Source organism: Chionomys nivalis, chromosome 8 (assembly GCF_950005125.1).
Source record: "Chionomys nivalis chromosome 8, mChiNiv1.1, whole genome shotgun sequence".
NCBI lineage: Eukaryota > Metazoa > Chordata > Mammalia > Rodentia > Cricetidae > Chionomys > Chionomys nivalis.
This window is the reverse complement of record NC_080093.1, coordinates 86,084,559-86,105,779: the sequence shown is the minus strand read 5'-3', so window position 1 is coordinate 86,105,779 and position 21,221 is coordinate 86,084,559.

The following is a 21,221-nucleotide window of genomic DNA, read 5'->3' as shown; positions in this document are numbered from 1 at the left end:
AGTCTGTATGTTTTGTGTTTTGATTATTATATGGCGAGGGGATGGTTTTTTTTTTTTTGATCCAGTCTATTTGGTGTTCTGTATGCTTCTTGAATATTCAAAGGAATATCTTTCTTTATGTTGGAAAAGTTTTCTTCCATAATTTTGTTGAAAATATTTTCTGGGCCTTTGAGCTGTAACTCTTCTCCTTCTTCTATCCCTATTATTCTTAGGTTTGGTCTTTTTATTGTGTCCCATATTTCCTGAATGTTTTGTGATGAGAGTTTGTTGGCTTTGCTGATTTCTTTGATCAGTGCGTTTATTTTCTCTATGGTGTCCTCAGAATCTGAGATTCTTTCTTGTATCTCTTGTATTCTATTGATTATGCTTGTTTCTGTAGTCTCTGCTCATTGACCTAGATTTTCCATTTCCAGCTGGTCCTCAGTTTGTGTTTTCTTCCTTGCTTCGATTTCGGTTTTCAATTCTTGAACTGTTCCCATTACCTGTTTGATTGTTTTTTCTTGGTTTCCCAGGGTATCATTTACGTATTTACTCATTTCTTCAAACTTTTTGTTATACTTCTCATCCATTTCTATAAGGGCATTTTTTACATGATGTTTAAGGGACTCTATTGCTTTCATAAAGTCAATTTTTTCCATTTCTTCTGTGTTAGGGTGTTCAAGTCCTTCTGTTGTAAGATCATTGGGTTCTGGTGTTTTCATGTTGTTTTTCAGATTGTTGGGTGAATTCTTGCCTTGGCGCCTGCCCATCTCTTCCTACCAATGCTATCTAATGGGTCTTCTAAAACAGGATCAGGTTTCCCTGCTGGCCAGGGGCCCCGCTTACAAAATGCCCCCACTCCATTTCCTGGCTCCCGCTGCGGGCCAAGATCCCTCTCACCACTCAGAAGAGTCTTCAGGAACAGGAACAGGCTCCCCGTTCGCCAGGGACCTCACCAACAAAAGGCCTACCACTCTGTAGGCCAGCCACCAAAACAAAGAGACTCCCCTCTGCCCTAAGCACCCAACCTAGCACCCAAACAGGCTGAACTGGGTGATCCTGCGGCCCCACGGAAGGGAGGGAGAAGGAAGGAAGCCCCTAGGCACAAGCTGGGATGGGCCAGGGAGAGAGAGGTCGCAGCAGAGGAGGAGCAGCCCCAACAGAGGGGAGCAGCCCCTGCAGAATGACCGGGGAGACAAGGGGATCAGGGAATGCCCCAGCTTCATTTCCTGGGTCCCGCCGTGGGCCAAGAACACTCTCACCACTCAGAAGGGTCTTCAGGGTCAGGACCAGGACCAGGCTCCCCATTCGCCAGGGACCTCGCCAACAAAAGGTTTACCACTCTGCAGGCCAGCCACCAAAAAACCTACTTGATTTAATTGTAGTGGGATGATCTACTCTCAGTGTGGGCTTCACTGTTTCATGCTTGGACCTTGGCGTCTGCACCAGGTCTCCGCCGCGTTTGCCCAAAAGAGAATCTTTGAAGATGCTTTGGCACGGATACAAGGACTTTTGCTCCCTCCCATTCTGTTAAGTCAGCTTTTTCCTTGTTTTTAGAGCAAGGCCACTGTTTCTGATTAGGCCATCTTTATCAGCCGTACCAGTTGGCTGGCTGGGCTGAGCTAAGTGACCTTGTGCTTGGAATCTCCTGGGTGGGAGAGGGGAAGGCCACTATCTTCCTGGGAAAACATTCTGCTAGGAAATTTCTTCTTGCCCCTTTGAGAATAAGGGGTGAGGGTCCCACATTCCCCACTCCTCTTGGTCCTATGAATCAGCTTAATCATGAGCTGGTTTTGTTAACTTTGGCCAAATTCTCTCTTAAAATTAGAGTCTTTTTATGTTTCTTTTGACTTAACATTTTAACCAGGGATTATTGGACGATATATTCTTTTAACTGCTTTTAGCTGACTTTGGGGCATCATTGTCAAGGATTAACAAAGGTGAAATGCTGGTCAAAAAGAGAAAATTTTAGGAACATTTGGTTTGTGGACTTTGTTGAAAAGCCAGGGAGCATTTATATCAGCTAGACAGGTCCACATCAGTTTTTTAGCAAGTCCACGGTCCACAGTCATTTGGAGCAGGTTGTAGTCAGCCGTTAATGTTTGTTTGTGTCCACCAACCAAGGGGAAACCTGTTGAGACAAATTTAAACTAGGAACAGAAGTTAATACATTTGAAACTTTTAGGCCCATATTAAAATCCATATTATAGAAATAGCAAATAACAGATATTTATAAAACAGGAAAAATAGACTTATACCTTTGAGTTCCAGCAAAAACAGAAAAATCCTGAACTTGTAACCCAAACAGTATGTAGTCGTTGTTTTATTGTTTATTAGTATTACCTTAAATTATTTTTTTAAACCTTTAATGTTTATGAACTTTTATACTCTCATATCTTTATATATAATGAGCTAACAAGCTTTGTGTAAGGATTTGGATATCCTTTTTGCTCTTAAATTGATATTATAGCTGGCCTAGCCATTAATACAATCAGAGATCTTAGAAGGATAAATAAATTATATTTAAGTACAGACAAAACAGAAAAATGACAGAGACCAGCCCATATATAGTCATACCCATGTCTCCATAGCACTGGAGGCAGAATATCAGAACAGCAGGCTTTACCAGACCCATAAGGTGATTGGTTTTTGTGGAAGAGGGACATGGAAAAGACTGACTTTATTTTGTCTAGGCAAAAGTAGTGCAACCAATTCTCCAAGGTCCTACTGTTTGTCCACAGTCTGGGCTGGGTCCTGGCAGCAGGTTGTAACATCAGGGCATTTTGCCCAGTGGTGAGCATCGTCGTTATCCAGGTGGAGACATTGTGGTGTCTTATAGTCTTCTTTGGAGACCTTGGGTCACTGTTAGGATCTCAGAGTCTCTGTCTGATATAAGCTTTTTAAACATTATTTTAAATGCCATTGTTTTTTATAGATCTCTGAAGTATTTAGGACTGTCCAGGTATCTCTGATTAGACAGACTTTATTATTAAAAAATTACTTGTTTTAAGTTTTAAAACATATATAGGGGACTAAATAAGGCTTATCCCTGTACTTACATCAGTACTTTGAGGATGACTGATTATTAATTTGTATTTTTTTTTTCGAGACAGGGTTTCTCTGTAGCTTTTGGTGCCTGTCCCGGAACTAGCTCTTGTAGACCAGGCTGGCCTCGAACTCCCAGAGATCGGCCTGCCTCTGCCTCCCGAATGCTGAGATTAAAGGCGTGCACCACCACCGCCCAGCCTTAATTTTTATTTTTAACAGTCTAGAATTATATACCATATTTTTGTCAGATTGCACCTTTAATGATTTTAGCAAAGACAATGAGGCAAAAATCTAAATATTAACAATATGAAACATTTTATAAGCATATATGTTTTATAACCTACTTTATTATAGTTGACACTTTCGGTGACTATTACCTGGCATTGGTGGGGTTTTTTTTGTAGATTTTTTTTCCTTTGGGAGTTTAATCCCAGCTATTTTGGATGGTAATTGACATTCTTGTATATCAATAAAGAACAGCATAAAACAGTTTTAAAATTATTTATATCAAAAAGACATCCAAATTTTTGTGAACCTGAATCTAATGACCAGAGCTCAGAGAAAAATTACAAGTACAAAACTTATAATTACCAAAGACTAATCTTTTTAACAAAATAAGCATATATAATTTTTAAAGACATAACCATGACCCTTTAACAAGACAAATAAAGCTTTTTAAAACCAGAATTAACTGTTAAACATTTAGGTACAAGAAATTATAGCAAATATCTTTTGGCCTTTTATAATTTTAAGTTTGGTTTTTTTAAAATTTTTTTTATTGGTTTAGCCAGACATTTTTAAACAAACATTTTTATTATTATTATTTTAGTCTTTTGTCTTTTTTTGTTTGTTTTTTTGGACAATATAAAAACCTCTATTAAAAACCTTTTTAGACAATATGTAAATTTGTATTAAAGTCTTTTTCTGATTTTATTTAGCAGAACACTGCATAAAACAAAAGCAGAAATGTGTATCTTAATTAAAGGTGATAAGTATTTGTAACCAATATATTTTTTTCCCTGTGGAAACAAAAGCATTTTTACTCATAATGTATCTTTTTTGTTTTTATTTTAATGTATTTTTCTAATGTATTATTTACTTTAAAATCAATATTTTTTTAAAGTTACAGGTTGGTATAATTGAAAATTTCTTATAAGCAGTATCAGGACAGGAAAGGGTTAAGACGGGAAACTGCTGGCCAGCAGAAGAGACCTTGAGTGTTACCATACTGAAGAACTTGGCTCAGAAAAGAAAAGAGGCGGCAGCAGCAGTGGGCACAGAGTGTCCTTGGCTGTCAATGCTTTTTTAAAAAAGTTTTTTGTTAAATTTTTTTTTGACCATGATCTCAAATTTTTGGTTTTACATTTGTACAGTTTCTTAATTGCAAGTGGTCAATTGCCTGCCACCTGCATCCGGTCCCTCTCTCCTGTCTCCTGTCTAAGGCAAAGACCCTCAGGATACAGAGAGAGACCGCGGGAGAGGGGGCTGCCCTGTTCTGCTCTATCTCAGTGACTAGCTCCACCGCCTGCCTTCTGAAGAGGCATCCCTCTGCCCTCAGCCGGGTGCAGGATGATTTTGTCACCCGCTCCATCTCAGGTGTCCCCAGCCCCCACCCAGATCCTCTGCCACATTGCATTTCCCGCAGTCTCAAGGCTTAGTTAGCTCTCAGCACCCAGGCAGTGTATTCTCTGCCATCAGACCTGGCTCAGGGCTAGGGATACAGATCCTAGATGGGCCACTGTCAAGTCATCTGCATTTTACATTTGAGTTTTGTCTTACTATTTTTAGTCCTCGGCAGTCCAGTCTTAAACATAATAAACAAAGAGACAACAGTTTTCTGGAACTCCAGGGGATCACCATGCATCCAATGTAGTGGCCCCCAAAATATTCCAAGCCACAGGCATGTACTCCCTACCCTCTCTGCCCCCAGTTCCTTTTGGACGCTCTCCAAGATTTTGCCTCTCTCCTCTCCATCCCTAACGGCTGGGGGGGCGGGGGCTGGGGCTCCATAGGAGTAGGGTGTTGAAGTCTCCCACTATTAGCATGTGGGGCTTAATGTGTGATTTAAGCTTTAGTAATGTTTCTTTTGCAAATGTGGATGCCCTTTTATTTGGGGTATAGATGTTTACAATTGAGATTTCCTCTTGATGGATTTGTCCTATGACAAATATGAAATGTTCGTCTTAATTTATTTTGATTGATTTTAGTTTGAAGTCTATTTTGTTAGATACTGGGATAGCTATATCAGCTTGTTTCTTAAGTCCATTTGATTGGAAAATTTTTTCCCAACCCTTTTCTGAGGTAATGTCTGTCTTTGAGGTTGAGGTGTGTTTCTTGTAAGCAGAAGAAGGATGAATTCTGTTTTCATTTCCAGTCTGTTAGCCTGTGTCTTTTTATAAGCAAATGGAGTCCATTTATATTAAGGGACATTAGTGACCAGTGGTTGTTAGTTTTCTAACAATTGCTAGGTTCCTGTTATTTTTATTTTTATTGGTGGTGGTGGCATTGTGTGTGCATTTCCCTTCTTTGGGATTTGCTGCTGTGAGATCATCTATTACCTATGTTTTTGTGGACATAGCTGACTTCCTTGGGTTGGAGTTTCCGTCTTTCTGTAGGACTGGATTTGTGGATAGGTATTGTTTGAATCTGGTTTTGTCATGGAATATCTTGTTTTCTCTGTCTATGGTGGTTGTAAGTTTTGCTGGGTATAGCAGTCTGGGCTGGCATCTGTAGTCTCTTAGAGTCTGCATAATGCCTATCCAGGACCTTCTGACTTTCATTGTTTGCCTTGAGAAGTGGGATATATTTTTGATAGGTCTGCCTTTATATGTTCCTTGGCCCTTTTCCTTTGCAGTTCTTATTATTCTTTCTTTATTATATATGTTTAGTGTTTTGATTATGTAGTGAGGAGACTCTTTTTAGCCCAGTCTATTTGCTTCTTGTACTTTCATAGGCATGTTCTTCTTTAGGTTGGGAAAGTTTTCTTCTGTTTTTTTTTTTTTTTTAAATATATTTTCTGTGTCTTTGAATTGGACTTCTTCTCTCTGTATTATTCTTATGTTTGATCTTTTCATGGTGTCCCAGATTTCCTGTATGTTTTGTGTTAAGAATTTGTTGGATTTAACATTTTCTTTGACCAATGAATCTATTTTCTCTATTGTATCAATGCCTGAGATTCTCTCTTCTATCTTTTGTATTCCTGTTGTTTATGCTTGCATTTGTGGTTCCTGATTGTTTACCTGAATTTCTCATTTTCAGAATTCCCTTGGTTTATGTTTTCTTTATTGCCTCTATTTCAGTTTTCAAGTCTTAAATCATTTCCTTCACCTGTTTTGATTGCTTTTTCTTGGTTTTCTTTAAGGGATTTGTTGATTTCTTCCATTTTTTTGTTTGTCTTTTCTTCCACTTCTTTAATGGAATTTTTCATTTCTTCTTTAAGGGCCTCAATCATCTTCACAAAGTTATTTTAAGGTGATTTTCTTCTGCTTCATCTGTACTGGGGAGTTCAGGTCTTGCTGTTGTAGAACCACTAGTTTCTGATGGTGCTGTATTGCTCTTTATATTGTTGAGTGTTTTCTTCCCTTGTTGTCTACCTACCTGTTCCTCCAATCAGTACAGGTGGAGCCCGTGCTTCAGAGGGGTCTCTCTTCCTCCAATTGGTATAGTGGGGCTAAGGCTTCACTGACGCTCCTTCTGGTGCAGACAGAACAGAGTCTCAGGTGGTCGCTCCTCCAGGGACAAGTGGGCCCAAAGCTCAAATGGTCACTCCTCAAGGTGATGGTAGGACCACAGCTCCAGTGGTCCTCCTCCAGGTGGAAGCAAGGTCATGGTTCCCATGATCACTCCTCTAGATGTAGATGGGGTTGAGGTTCTGGTGGTCACTGCAGCAGTGGGGTATCTTGTATGGAGAATGGCAGTGGATGATGGCTGGTACTCAGGTGCTCTTTCCCAAAGGAATTCTTATGATAGCTTCTGTAAGCCACTGCTGTCATTGCCCCCAATGGTCACTCACTGCTCCTGGGCAGGTCGCTCAGGCCTCTATGACACTCTGGGAAGGTCACTCAGGCCTCTGACACTCTGGGCAGGTCTCCTGAACCTTTTATTTATTCTTTTAATGAGTGTAGCATGGGTCTGAGACCCTAAGTCTGTGTCCTTACAAATATCAAACACAAGTCCCTGAAATATGGGAACAATACCTGTCACTCTATGGGAGCCTTAGCAAAAACTTAAAATATCAAATTATTAGATGACTTGGCCAAGAATTTTTGAGGATATACATTTTTTTTAATTCATAAAACTAGGCAATCTTAGCAAGAAAATGTTGTGGTATATTTATACACTGTGTGAAGGTGTATTGCCATGATCAGTGTAATAAAAAGCTGAATGGTCAGTAGCTAGGCAGGAAGTATAGATGGGGTTTCCTGACAGAGAGAGGAAGTAGAAGGAGGAGTCTAGACATGGGGGGGAGGGAGGCAAGAAGACATAGAGGAAGCAGGATGGGTGGTACATGACAGAGCATAGATGGATAGGAATGGGTTAATTTAAGTCATAAAAGCACTTATAAACAAGCCTAAGCTAAGGCCAAGCTTTTGTAAGTAATAAGTTTCCATGTTGCTATTTGGGAGCTGGCTAGCAGGATGGAGAAAGACTTGTTACATACGATGTATTTCCACATAAGTCCTGCGAAAGCTTTTTTAAAAAGTTTCAAACTCACAAACAAGAAGCCAGATGTGGATTCCTAGTCCTGCAGCCTCTCGGGGCAGCTGGTGCTCAGCGGTGTACAGAGATATGGCCCCTGGTCCCTGCCTCTCAGAGTTATACAGTGGCTGACCTGACTGTTTAAGGTTTGTCTTGTAGTCAGAGACCACTGAAGGCTCATAGTAAAACTGTTCTTTAAACATAAAATTAAAAGGGAGTATAGACAGTCATAGAAAAATAAAACAGCTTAAAATAATTAAGTAAAGTCTAGAGAGAGTAAGTTATATTAAAAAAAACGCATGAAGATGGAAAATACATAGGGTATCTGGATCCTATATGGTACTTTTAGATTTTTAAATGCTAATGTACAAAAACAATAGCTGCTGAGAGACATTGGATTATGGAAAGTGCTAAATTAAACCAACCTATTAGTTTTAAAATGTCTTAACTCCAAAATGGGAGTCAGAAAATATGTTGCATTGGGGGAGAGGTTATTCCTTTGTTTCTACAAGAAATGAAAAGTTTTGGTTCTCTTAAAAATTAATGAAGGACAGATTTGATTGGGGGAGACCTCCTGAAAATCTGAGTCTACAGATATAAAAAAGAAAACAAGAAAGACTACAAGACAGGTGATGTGTGTGCTGTTCCCTCTATAACGGAACAGCTCTGAGACTGAATGAGACACAATAAATCCTGTTTGCTATAGGGCCCTCATGACTTATTATTATATGTCACCCCTTCATATGGCATGGATTGGGGTTTGGTTATACAGTCCAAATGGACTCATAAAGTTGGCAAATGCCTTTTACCTGATCAAACATAGAACAGAAAATCATATTTAACTGACTTGTATAAACTGCATATTCCATACTTGTGTTAATGCAGATATATATATATTTAAAGGCAACATATATATATATGTTGCCTTTAAATATATAAAAGTTTGTGTATTTTCAGAAAGAAAAAAAGACCAAACACCATTAAGAAGACAAGTAGTCCAGGTGATTCAGTCTCTCAGAATGCCTCTGTTGCAGTTTTCTCAAAAATCTATATTTGAAACATAGTCCAGCTTCACACACTACTCTAGTTGCGTCTTCAGGTAAGCCCTAACTGTCTCATTACACAGAGACTGGGCAACAAATGAAACAGCTAGTTCTCCTAAGACTTGACTGTTATCTCAGGTTTTTCAGGGTTCCTTAAAGATGACAGTGCCCCCAGACAACAGGAAGCAGTCTAGAGAACACAAAACCCATATTTCCAAGAGGTGGGTGGAGTGGGTGATTTTCGGTCTTTCATTGGGTTATGGATATTTATTATCATTTAGGAGGCAGGATTACAAGTTGTTATTGATAATAGTCAAGAGAAAGGCTGAATAAAGGTTAGAATCAGAGATCTCTTTCTGAAAGAAAAAGGGGGAATATAGTATAGAAATTATGAGATAAAAGAGTGGATTGTTGAGTCTACTTTTGAACAATCACTAGTCTCAAATATTTTACATTGGTATAAATTAGTGTATATTGATGCAAATTTAAGGTTTTTTGTTATACTGTATATATGTTTCTACTCTTGTTTAAGGTATTATATCTTTTCAGCTTATCTTAAAATGTAAAGCAAATTCCTAGTTCTTGAAAGTTATTATTACAAACTACTTAGGATAATTAAGAAATACAGGTTAGCCATGCAATGGTGGCTCACTTGAGAGGCAGAGGCAGGCAGATCTCTGTGAGTTTGAGGCTAACCTTGCCTACTAAGTAAATTCCAGGACATCCAGGACTGTTACACAGAGAAACCCTGTCTTGAAAAACCAAAAAGAAAAAAGAAATACAGGTTAATAGTTAATCGTATAACAATCAAATTTGTGGCCATGTTAGGTATGTTTTCAAGGTCAAATGGATATATGTTTTAGATAGACAGGTGGTCTTCAAACACTTCAGAGACCTATAGACTATGGCATTTAAGATGTTTTAATAACCTAAGGCTTTTCATGACAGTAAGACATGTCTGCTCCTGGCAGTACCAATTTACTTCAAAAAAGAATAATGGGCATCAAAGAACCTCCATATGGACTTTGGTTTTATTGTGGCAAAGTTAACTACTGGGAAAGAAACTGCCCTTGCCTCAACTGCTGACAATATGCTTTCCAAACTGGACAAGCAGGGCACAAAAGAAAGTGACTGCCAAACTTTGCCAAGACAAGGTAGAATAGTCCTTCAAAATTCCTACTTCACAAAAGTGTGTCAGATATTATAGGATTGTAGGCCAAAGATGTCCCAGTGTTTCAGAGGAACTTGGGTGACTGTCCAGGTAGCCATGTCTTTATCATTTCTTTTAGTTTTGGGAGTTGCTTACTTTACACTTCTTATTTACTCATGTAATATTATAACCTTTTTGAGTCCTTGATGGGATTGAAGACTCATAGTTATAGGTATAGTTTTCCTTTTTACCAAATTCAGAAAAGAAACCCACAGAAGCAGTGCAAAGTATATAGGGTTGAGACACATAAAAGCTTAAGTTGTTTATCTAAGAAAATATTTTAAGGTCTAAACGGATAGTTTGTGGTTGGCAATATAAGTTAGGATAAAAAGCAAATTAGGACAAAGCTTTGGACTCACCAAGATAGGATAGATAATGGTATATTGTCTCTAAATTTTTCAAATATAGATAGACTAGACATTGGAAATGTAATTTTTCGAGGGGGGTTAGTCTTTTTTGAAACAGAGTTTCTCTGTATAGCTTTGGAACCCATCCTAGAACTTGCTCTGTAGTTCAGGCTGTCCTCAAACTCACAGAAATCCACCTGCTTCTGCCTCCTGAGTGCTGGGATTAAAGGCGTATGCTACCACCACCTTGTGTAAATGTAATCTTTACCTGATAATTGTTCTTATTACATTCAGTTTTACTATGTTAGACTTAATATCTTTCCTTTTCATTTAAACCAAAAGGGAGAAATATGGGATATTTGTACACTTGGTGAAGATGTATTGTTAAGATTGGTGTAATAAAATGTTAAATGGTCATAGGAGGTATAAGCAGGACTTCTGGACACAGAGAGAAAATAGAAGGAGGAATAAATCTAGTTGGGGGGCTGCAGAAGGGGAGGAACAAGGCATGGAGGAAGCAGGATGGGTGGTATGTGACAGAGCATAGATTAATAGCAAGAGCTAGTTAAAAACAAGCCAAAGGCCCAGCTTTCATAATTAATAAATTTCCGTGTCATTATTTGGGAGCTGGCTGGCAGGACAGAGAAAGACTCCTTACAGAAAAAAATTTTGGGTTATTGTAACCTGCTGAAACAAAATTCCCATGTTAAAGTCTCAAGTTTCAGTATTTAGAGTATATTTAGAGAGAGAATCATTGACAATGTAATTATATTAAAATAAGGTCATTAAGGTGACTCCTAGTCCTCCTTGAGTGATGTCCTACTGAGCAGATGGAGGAAGATCTTTGACACACAGAGGGAATGACAGTATGAACACACAGACAGAAAACAGGCGCAGGCAGGCCAAGGAAAAGCACCTCAGGGGGGAAAAACCTGTCCTGCCAGCATCTTGGCCTTTAACTCTCAGAAGCTGAGAGAAAATGAATTTCTGTTAAGTCCCCCAGCCTGAAGTACAGTGTTAGTTATTACTTTAAGCCATAACAAACTATGTACAACTCTTCAAACCTTCTTAACAATGCGTACAAACTGCCCAAAATATTTTTCCCTTTGTGCACTAGTACTTAAAAGATATCTAATTGAAGAAGTATTGTTTAAGATGAACTATTCCTTATGACTTTTAATATTTAGATATTGTGTCAAAATATGAAGTAGCTTGTTTTCCAGGTTGGCTCATTGTGTGTTTAACATGGCCACCGACTACATGCCGGCAACAGACAGCCCTCACAATGCGCACTTTATATGCTCACGGTTACTAAGCACGCTTGTTGCTTTACCCTGACCTGGGACACACAGGCCCAACGTGGAACTCAGAATTTTTGTTGTTTTCATTGTTTATTTGTTTTGTTGTAGATGAGGTCTCACCGTTTAGCCCTGGCTGATTCGGAACTCTATATGTAGACCAGGCTAGCTGCCAGCTCACAGAGATCCCCCTGTCTCTGCCTCTTCAGAGTCAGGATTGAAGGCATGTGCCAGCACAGCTACTAGAGCTCAGCATTTTGTGAACAGACATTGCTCAGTCAAGCTAACTGAAACAAAATCTTTGAAATCACTCAGAAACTGGATCCACAGCTCTAACACGTCTGGTCTAATCAGTATCGGCCACAGTCAGGGAAGAACAAGAAGCTGGCTGCACTGTCAGGAGCTGTGCCTAGGTCACATTTGCCAGGACTGTGAAGTTGGTCCTCTGCCTACCACTACTCTCCGCGGCTGCTTGCTGACTACCCTGTCTTCATGCCGTCTGTTTGTGAAGTTCCTCTGGACTTTTTCTCTTCTGCTCATGCTCCATTCTCTCTCTAGATTATCTCAGCCAATTGTAGTATCTGTCTCGTTCAGATTTGGGTTTTTCAAGACAGTGTTTCTCTGTGTAGCTCTGGATGTCCTGGTACTTGCTCTGTAGACCAGGCTGATCTTGAACTCAGAGATCACCTGCCTCTGCCTCCATCTATCTGCCAGAAGCTCTCGGGTTTACTTTTCTAAGTCAGGAACTTGTATTTAGCCGTTCAGATCTTCATATCCAAATGCCTATCTGCTATGTGTCTTTGACTGTCTCAGAGACAGTGAGAAAGACACTACTAATATATGATCTATGTACCTAGCCCCAGAGTCATCCTAAATAAGGAAAAGACACCCCATTTACCCAACGCTCATGCAGAAACCGGAATGTCTTCTTGGCATGATAATTTTTCAGTAACCCCCTATATCCAGTGCCCTGGGAAGTTCTAATACTCAAGATGCTAACTGCTGCCAAAAAGAGGAACATGGGATGTACTCACTCATAATGAGTTTCTAGCCATAAATAAAGGACATTGAGCCTATAATTCGTGATCCTAGAGAAACTATATAAGAAGGTGAACCCAAAGAGAAACATATAGTCATCCTCCTAGATAATTAACCTTCATCAGGCGATGAAAGGAGACAGAGACCCACATTGGAGCACCGGACTGAAATCCCAAGGCCCAAATGAGGAGCAGAAGGAGAGAGAGCACGAGCAAGGAACTCAGGACTGCGAGGGGTGCACCCATACACTGAGACAATGGGGATGCTCTATCGGGAACTCACCAAGGCCAGCTGGACTGGGTCTAAAAAAAAGCATGGGATAAAACCGGACTCGCTGAACATAGCGGACAATGAGGGCTGCTGAGAAATCAAAAACAATGGCACTGGGTTTTGATCCTACTGCACGTACTGGCTTTGTGGGAGCCTAGGCTGTTTGGATGCTCACCTTACTACACCTGGAAGGAGGTGGGAGATCCTTGGACTCCCCACAAGACAGGGAACCCTGACTGCTCTTTGGGCTGCTGAGGGAGGGGGAGTTGATTGGGAGAGGGGGAGGGAAATGGGAGGCGGTGGTGGGGAGGAGGCAGAAATCTATAATAAATAAATAAATAAATAAATATTTTTAAGAAAAGATGCTAACCACTGGATCAGTGGATAGACTGAGATGCATCTTAAACCCACTCACTTCTCCACTACCTTAAGCTATTAGCAATGTGTCGTGCCACTGGGACGGGTGATTCCTAAGCAATCTAAGTCCGCCTTCCTTCACTTTCCAATGCATTTTCAAATTCACAGAACAATCTAAAGCCACAGTGTCAAATTTCTCATTCTTTTTCTCTCACTGATAAATGCATATCTTTTAAAACTTTTTACCAAGCAATGGTGGCACACACCTTTAATCCCAGCACTTGGGAGGCAGAAGCAGGCAGATTTCAATGAGTCTGAGGACAGGCTGGTCTACCAAGCGAGTTCCAGGACGGACGGTGTTGTTACACTGAGAAACCCTGTCTCGAAAAAATAAAGCAAAGGGAACAAAGAGATGGCTCGGTGGTTAATGCTGCCTGCTCTTCCAAAGGTCCTGCATTCAATTCCCAGCAAACCCATGGTGGCTCACAACCATCTGTAATGAGGTCTGGTGCCTTTTTCTGGCCTGCAGGCATGCAGGCAGAACAGTGAATACTTAGCAACAACAACAAAACTTTTCAGTCACACTGTATCTAAGACAAAACCCAAAGGGAGGGGTGGGGGTGGGGAGTGGGGAGGGTGGAGGCTAGAAGTGGCTCCAAGGTTACAGCTGTGTACTGCTCTTGTAGAAGAGCAACCTGGCATCCACATGCTGCAACTGCCTGTAACTCCAGTTCCAGGGCATCCACGACCTTCTTCTGTCCTCCACAGGCACTTGAATACATGTGCCATATACTCACACGTACACTTAAATAAATCTGGAGGGGGTGGGAGGAGGCACCCATAGCAGAGTCTTTGTTCTCAGACACAGAAAAACAACCATTCAAAACCATCTGTGTGCTAGTGAGATGGCTCAGGAGGTAAAAGCCCTTGAAGCTCAACCTGACACCTAAGGTTGATCCCTAGAACATACGATGAAAGAAAGAAGAGACTCCTAGAGGTGTCTGCCGTCCTCTATACACAGCGGTAACACTAAATACAATTTCTAAATTAAAAATCTTGCAAGAGTGTTTAAGCGAGTTCAGGAAAGGACTGCTTCATCAAATGTATACTCACCAGAGTTTCCAGGTTTAAAATTGGTCAGTTCATGGTGGGAAAAGAGCCATTTTCTCACATGGTTCTAAATGGTCTTCTATCTACAAACTTTCACACTTAAAGTCAGCAAATAAATTGTTCTGTCTGAGAATCAGTATCATAGGAGAACTGCTAACTAGTCTCCCCTTTGGAGATGCTAGCTGATTAGACATTGTCCTGTATGGTTTATTTCAGAGCACAGAGTATTTTGCATTTCCTGCTGTGGGACATCAGCACTGACCGATGCCATAGCCTTTGTTCTACACAGCTGAAGCCCAGCATGCCGGAAGTCTGCAAGCTCACCCACTCGCTACTCATGCTCTGTGTTCCAGTCTCGTGGCTTTCTGGATTCATGAGCTCCCCTTTCTAGTACACACCCACCCCACGCAAATCACACTAACTTCCCTATTAATTATTACTTCTTCCAAATCTCAATCTAAATAAAGTTCCCCTCTTAGCGAACCACTGAGCTCTCCACTATCAGTTAGGATATCTCTGGTTACCAGTAAAGAAAGACCAAACATCTAACAGGGACCTTTGTATCCTGGAGGTTTTGGGACATGCAGAGTAACAGCCACCATCCACCACTCTGTGTGTGTGTGTATCTGTGTGTGTGTGTGTATGTGTGTTTGGTTTTGGTTTTTTGATACAGTGTTTCCCTGTAACTTTGCAGCTTGTCTTGGAACTAGCTCTTATAAACCAGGCTGGCCTCAAACTCACAGAGATCCTCCTGCCTCAGTCTTCCAAGTGCTGGGATTAATGGCAAGTGCCACCACTGCCTGGGAGTGTGTGTATTTTTATATGATTTGTCATGTAATGAATGTATTGTACTGCCCAAAACAGTACTCATCATCTGTATGTGAGGACACTTGAAATATAGCTTGTCCAAGTGGAGGGCTGAATTTTAATTCTAATTCATTGAAAGTATGGAAAAACGAGGTATGTGACTCCTTTTCCAACTGTAAATGTTATAAAGTATAAATATTGACCCAAAAAAAGTAAAACAACTAAGTTTAGTATATTTGTTTAAAATACATGCTGGAGGGCTGGAGAGATGGCTCAGTGGTTAAGAGCACTGACTGCTCTTCCAGAGGTCCTGAGTTCAATTCCCAGCAACCACATGGTGGCTCACAGCCATCTATAATGAGACCTGGCGCCCCCTTCTGGCTTGCGGGCACACATGGAAGGAATGCTGTACACATAATAAATAAATATTTAAAAAAAATAAAAAAATAAAATACATGCTGGATTTCCAAGACCTAATAGGAAAAATGTAACTTATAATTCAACTTTAATATTGACCATCAGTTGAAATAATAGTATCCTGGATTTATGGAGTTAAATAAATGCATTACTGCCTGGCAGTGGTGGTATTTAGGAGGAGGTCACTTAGCCCTGAAATAACCATACAGATACTGCAGTCTGCCAGCAAAAGAACTGGTTGAGAAGAATACTTTGCTTGCTGATTCTCTGTTAATCTATAACAAGTTGCTTGGGTATGACTGCATGTAGGCTCTTTGGACAACTTGCCTTTTACCTGTCATATATAAAAAGTTTAATCATATGGAAAACATTTTTTTTTACTTGTATTCACTTAAAAAACAGAATATAACCATATAACTTTTATAGTGCTTGGTAGATTTTGATGAGATTACATAAACTGTAAAGGAAAAGATAAAGTTAGTTAGAAGGAAGATGCCAAGATAGACAAAGGGATACATCTGGATAGAGGTAAGAAATGAACAAAGAAAAAATGATAAAGACACCCTAAAGGTTTATGTTTTTTCCCTTTTTCACCAGCCCCAGAGAGTTAAGTTTTGTCTCTTTCACGGGCGGCAGAGAATTAAGTGTTACTCCCTCAGACAGAAAAGTCAAGTTGAATAGTTAGTTTGCTGACTTCATAGATTCCCCCTCAATCACTGAACTGCTGAAGGCTGGCCCTCAAGGCAACGGTAACACAGCATAACCAAGGTAACTTATAAAGGAAGTATTTATTTGAGGTGTATGGTTCCTAAGAGATAGGAGTCCATTACCACCATGGAGGAAAGCATAGCAGCAGCTCACAAGCTAGAGCAGCAGCGAAAAGCAGAAGTTAGAGTGACAGAGACTGAGACTAACTCAAAGTGATATGAATCTTTTGAAAACTCAAAGCCAGCCTCCTGTGACACACCTCTTTCAACAAGACTATACCTCAGAATCCTTGCCAAACGGTGACACTGCCATAGAGATAAATATTTTGCATTGGTATGGATCTTGATTTATTGATACAAATTTAAAATCAATTTTGTTATATGTATATTTTTGCTCATGGTTAAGGTATTTGTTTCTACAACTCATTTCAAAAATGTAATATATATTAAGAAATACAGGTTAATAGATAGTCATCTATAATAGTCAAGCTTGTAGTCATATTAGTTAGGTTTTCTCAATGTACAGAGATATATTTCAGATGGACAGTTATTCTTCAAACCTTGCAAAGACTAACAGAATATGGCATTTAAAATATTTAAGAACTTAGGACTTTTCATGACAATGAGACATATCTGCCCCTGGCAGCATCAATCTACTTCAAGAGGATGATGAGCATCGAAGAGGCTCCTTATGGAGTTGGCTAGCAATTTGGGCAAGAAACTGCTCTTTCCTGGACTGCTTGATGTTATGGTGTATGAACTGGACATGCAGGACCCACAGAAAAATGACTGCTGAACTTGCCTAAAGGTGAGGTAGTCCTTCAGGGTTTCTGCTTCATGAAAGAGTCTGCCAGACATCCTGCAGGCCACAGAAGAAAGTGACTGACAAATGTCAATATAGGCAAAATTGTCTTTGAAATTTCCCGCTTCATGGAAAAGTCTGCCAGATGCTATGGGCCTGCATGCTGAAGATGGATGCCCCAATGTTACAGAACTTTGGGTGACTGTTCAGGAGTGAGATGTCTCTGTCAATCCTAGAGTTTTAGACGTTGCTTACAATGTTCTTCCTGTTAACTCAGGTAATATTATATCCTTCCAGGGACTTTGTTGGAGTTGAAGAATAGAAAGTTACAATTAAAGTTTTTCTTAGTTATGATGAAAGATAAAGTAGATATAAATATTGTAACTGTAATTCTTGACACCTGTTTTGCTATATGTAATTTTACTATGTTAAAGTTAAAACCTTCCTTTTTATTTAGTCAGAAAAGGGGAGGTTATATGGGATTCCCCTCTGTATGTTTTATGACCACTGGTTAATAAAGAAGATGTTTAAACCTAAAAAAAAAAAAAAAAAAAAACCATACAGATACTGTATTAATTAAATCACTGCTTGGCCCATTAGCTCTAGCTTCTTACTGGCTAACTCTTACATATTAATTTAACCCATTTCTATTAATCTGTGTATCACCACATGGCTGTGGCTTACCAGTTAATGTTTCAGCGTGTCTGACTCTGGCAGAGGCTCCCTGGTATCTCTCTGACTCTGCCCTTCTTCCTCCCAGCATTCAGCTTAGTTTTCCCCACCTACCTAACTGCCCTGCTATAGGTCCAAAGCAGTTTCTTTCCTTTTTTTTTTTTTTTTTTTTTTTGGTTTTGGTTTTTCGAGACAGGGTTTCTCTGTGGCTTTGGAGCCTGTCCTGGAACTAGCTCTGTAGACCAGGCTGGTCTCAAACTCACAGAGATCCGCCTGCCTCTGCCTCCCGAGTGCTGGGATTAAAGGCATGTGCCACCATCGCCCAGCAAAAGCAGTTTCTTTATTCATTAACCAATTAAAGCAACACATAGACAGAAGGACCTCCCACACCATTTCCCCTTTTCTATTTAAACAGAAGGAAGGCTTTAACTTTAGCATAGTAAAATTACATATAACAAAACAGTTATTAAGCAAGAATTACAGTTACAGTATTTCATACCTACTTCCTATCTATTCTTCAACTCCATCAAAGACTCCAGAGGATATAATATTACCTAAGTAAACAGGAAATACACTGTAAGCTACTTCCATAACTCTAGAACTGACATAGACATCTCGCTGTTTGGACAGTCACCCAGTGTTCTTCTGTATCATTGGAGCATCCATCTTCAGCCTAGAGGCCCATAGTATCCAGCAGATTTTCCCACAAAGCAGGACATTTCAAAGACAGTTCCACCTATATTGGCAGTTTGTCAGTCACTTTTTTTCTGTGTCCTGCAGAATGTCTGGCAGACTCTTTCATGAAGTAGGAACTCCAAAGGATCGTCCCACCCTTCAGTCATTTCTCTGAAGGTCCTACATGTCTGGTTCATTAAGCAGTCCAGGAAAGAGCAGTTTTTTGCCCAAATGGCTAACCAACTCCATAAGGAGCCTCTTCAATGCCCATCTTTCTCTTGAAGTAACTGGTGTTGCCAGGAGCAGACATGTCACTGTCATGAAAAGTCCTAAGTTCTTAAACATTTTAAATGTCATATTCTGAAAGTCTCTGAAAGAGTTGAAGAATACCTATCTAACTGAAATATATGTCTATACATCTAGAAAATCTAACTAACATGACTATAAGCCTGACTATTATAGATAATTATCTATTACCCTATATTTTTAATTATACATTACATTCTTAAATGAGCTACACAAACACGATACCTTAATCAAGATCAGAAATACACATATAACAAAATTGACCTTAAATTTGTATCAATAAACCAAGATCCATACCAATGCAAATTATCCATCTCTATAGCAGTGGTGCACGTCTTTAATCCCAGCACTCAAGGCAGAGGCAGGCAGCTCTCTGTGAGTTCAAGGCCAGCCTGGTCTATAAGAGCTAGTTCCAGGACAGGTTCCAAAGCTACAGAGAAACCCTGTCTCAACAAAACAAACAAATGTATTACTAAAATTAATTTCATCTGGCTTTTATGTTTTAATGTGGCAGTTAAAAATTTTAAGTTTTGATAGGTATGGTGGTACACACCTTTAATCCAAGCATTGGGAAGTCAGAGCCAGATGAATCTCTGTGAGTTTGAGACCAACCTGATCTACAAGCTACAAGCCATTCAAGGCTACCCAGTGAGACCTTGCCTAAAAAACTTTTTTTTAAATTACATATGTAGTTAGCACTATATTTATATTGGTAAGCACTAATCCAAACATTTATGAAAACGGAAACTGTTCTCTTGTTCCCAGCCACCCTATACTCCATTATGGGCTCTTTTGGAATTCTTTTGTACACCAACACATTTAAATAGTTACACGACCATTAAGTCAAAATGTAAATTTAATACAATTTCTCCCCAAGGGTTTTAAGAGAATTGAGAGGAAAACCATAAATGAATTGGTTTTTTTGTTGTTTGTTTGTTTTGTTTTGTTTTTCAAGACAGGGTTTCTCTGTAGCTTTTGCAGCCTGTCCTGGAACTAGCTCTTGTAGACCAGGCTGGCCTCAAACTCACAGAGATCCGCCTGCCTCTGCCTCCCAAGTGCTGGGATTAAAGACGTGCACCACCACCATCCAGCTCAGTTTTTTTTTTTTTTTTTTTAACCTAGTGTATAATATGGCAAAAACGGGGATGGAGCTTGGAAGCAAAGTAGATGAAGAGTCAAGTAAAGATGGCCGAGGGATAGTAGTGGCTTTGGCTCAGCAGAAGAAATGAGAAGGAAGAGCAGGGGCTATTCCTGAAAAATACTTGCAGTTGGGAGTGGGAGTAGCTCTGTTCTTTGGTTTGCTTGTTTTGAGACAGGGTCTCTCTTCCATGAAGTCTCAGACTAGCCTGGAACTCGATATATAGAGCAGGGTGGCCTCAAACTCACAGAATCAACTCACAAGATCTACCTGCCTCTGCCTCTTGAGAGCTGGGATTAAAGGCGGTCATCACCGTGCCCAGCTAAACTGGCACTTTTTACTCGCTTTTTTACTTGAGATTCTTCCCTTATTTACTTTATTACCCCAAACACAGAAAACTAATTTAATACTCTTCTATCATGAAATCATTAGTTAAAATGTTTTCAAGTTCTATAATTTCATTATTTAGGTTTAGTCAAATTCTTCTGATTTTATTTAAGTCAAATCTAGTGGTTCCTTTTAATTGTGCTTCCAAAGAAATATAAGTACATAAAGAAATATATAAAAGCCAGGTACCCAAATTCATGTCTATAACCGCAGCAATCAGAAGGCTCAGGTCAGGGGTTTCAGGGCAACCTGGGGTTCAGAGAGAGACCCTGTCTCAAAAAATAAAACAGGGCCAGCAATATGGTTCAGCAGGTAAAGCTGCCTGGCACCAACCCTGACGACCTGAGTTCGATCCCCAGGACTGGCAGAGTAGGAAGAGACACAGTGTCTCCTAGCCACCATCCGCCTGACATTCGGTCGCGTGTCCCCATATAAAAATAAATAATGCAACAAATAAAAATAGTTCGTGCTTTATCACCATAACTTCGGAATTCACCGAGCATGTCTGTTTAAATTAGTCACAAAGATTGATATCTTGCACAAACGGGCTGCAGGACGATGAAACGACTGCAGCACTGATATGCGATTGAGCTGTCCCCGAGAAACTTAGGGGGTCCCGGCGAGGGCCCGCCCATGTGCTAGTTCGTCATCAGAGGCCCTTCCCCGCCGCGGGGCGTGGCTTTGCCTTCCACGCTCTTCTCCCTTGGCTCGGGCCTGTGCCGACCTCCGTTCGGGCCACTCTCGGGCTGACGCCGGGCTCCCGAACGCGTTCGGGTCACCTGCGGCCGACACCCCAACCTCAGAAAGATCAGTCTTTCCAGAGGGGAACCCGCCAGAGCCGCGGGGCGGAGCTCGCGCGGGACACGCCCTCCAGATAGTGCTTCCGGGACAGGGGGCGGGGCCTCCGGAAGT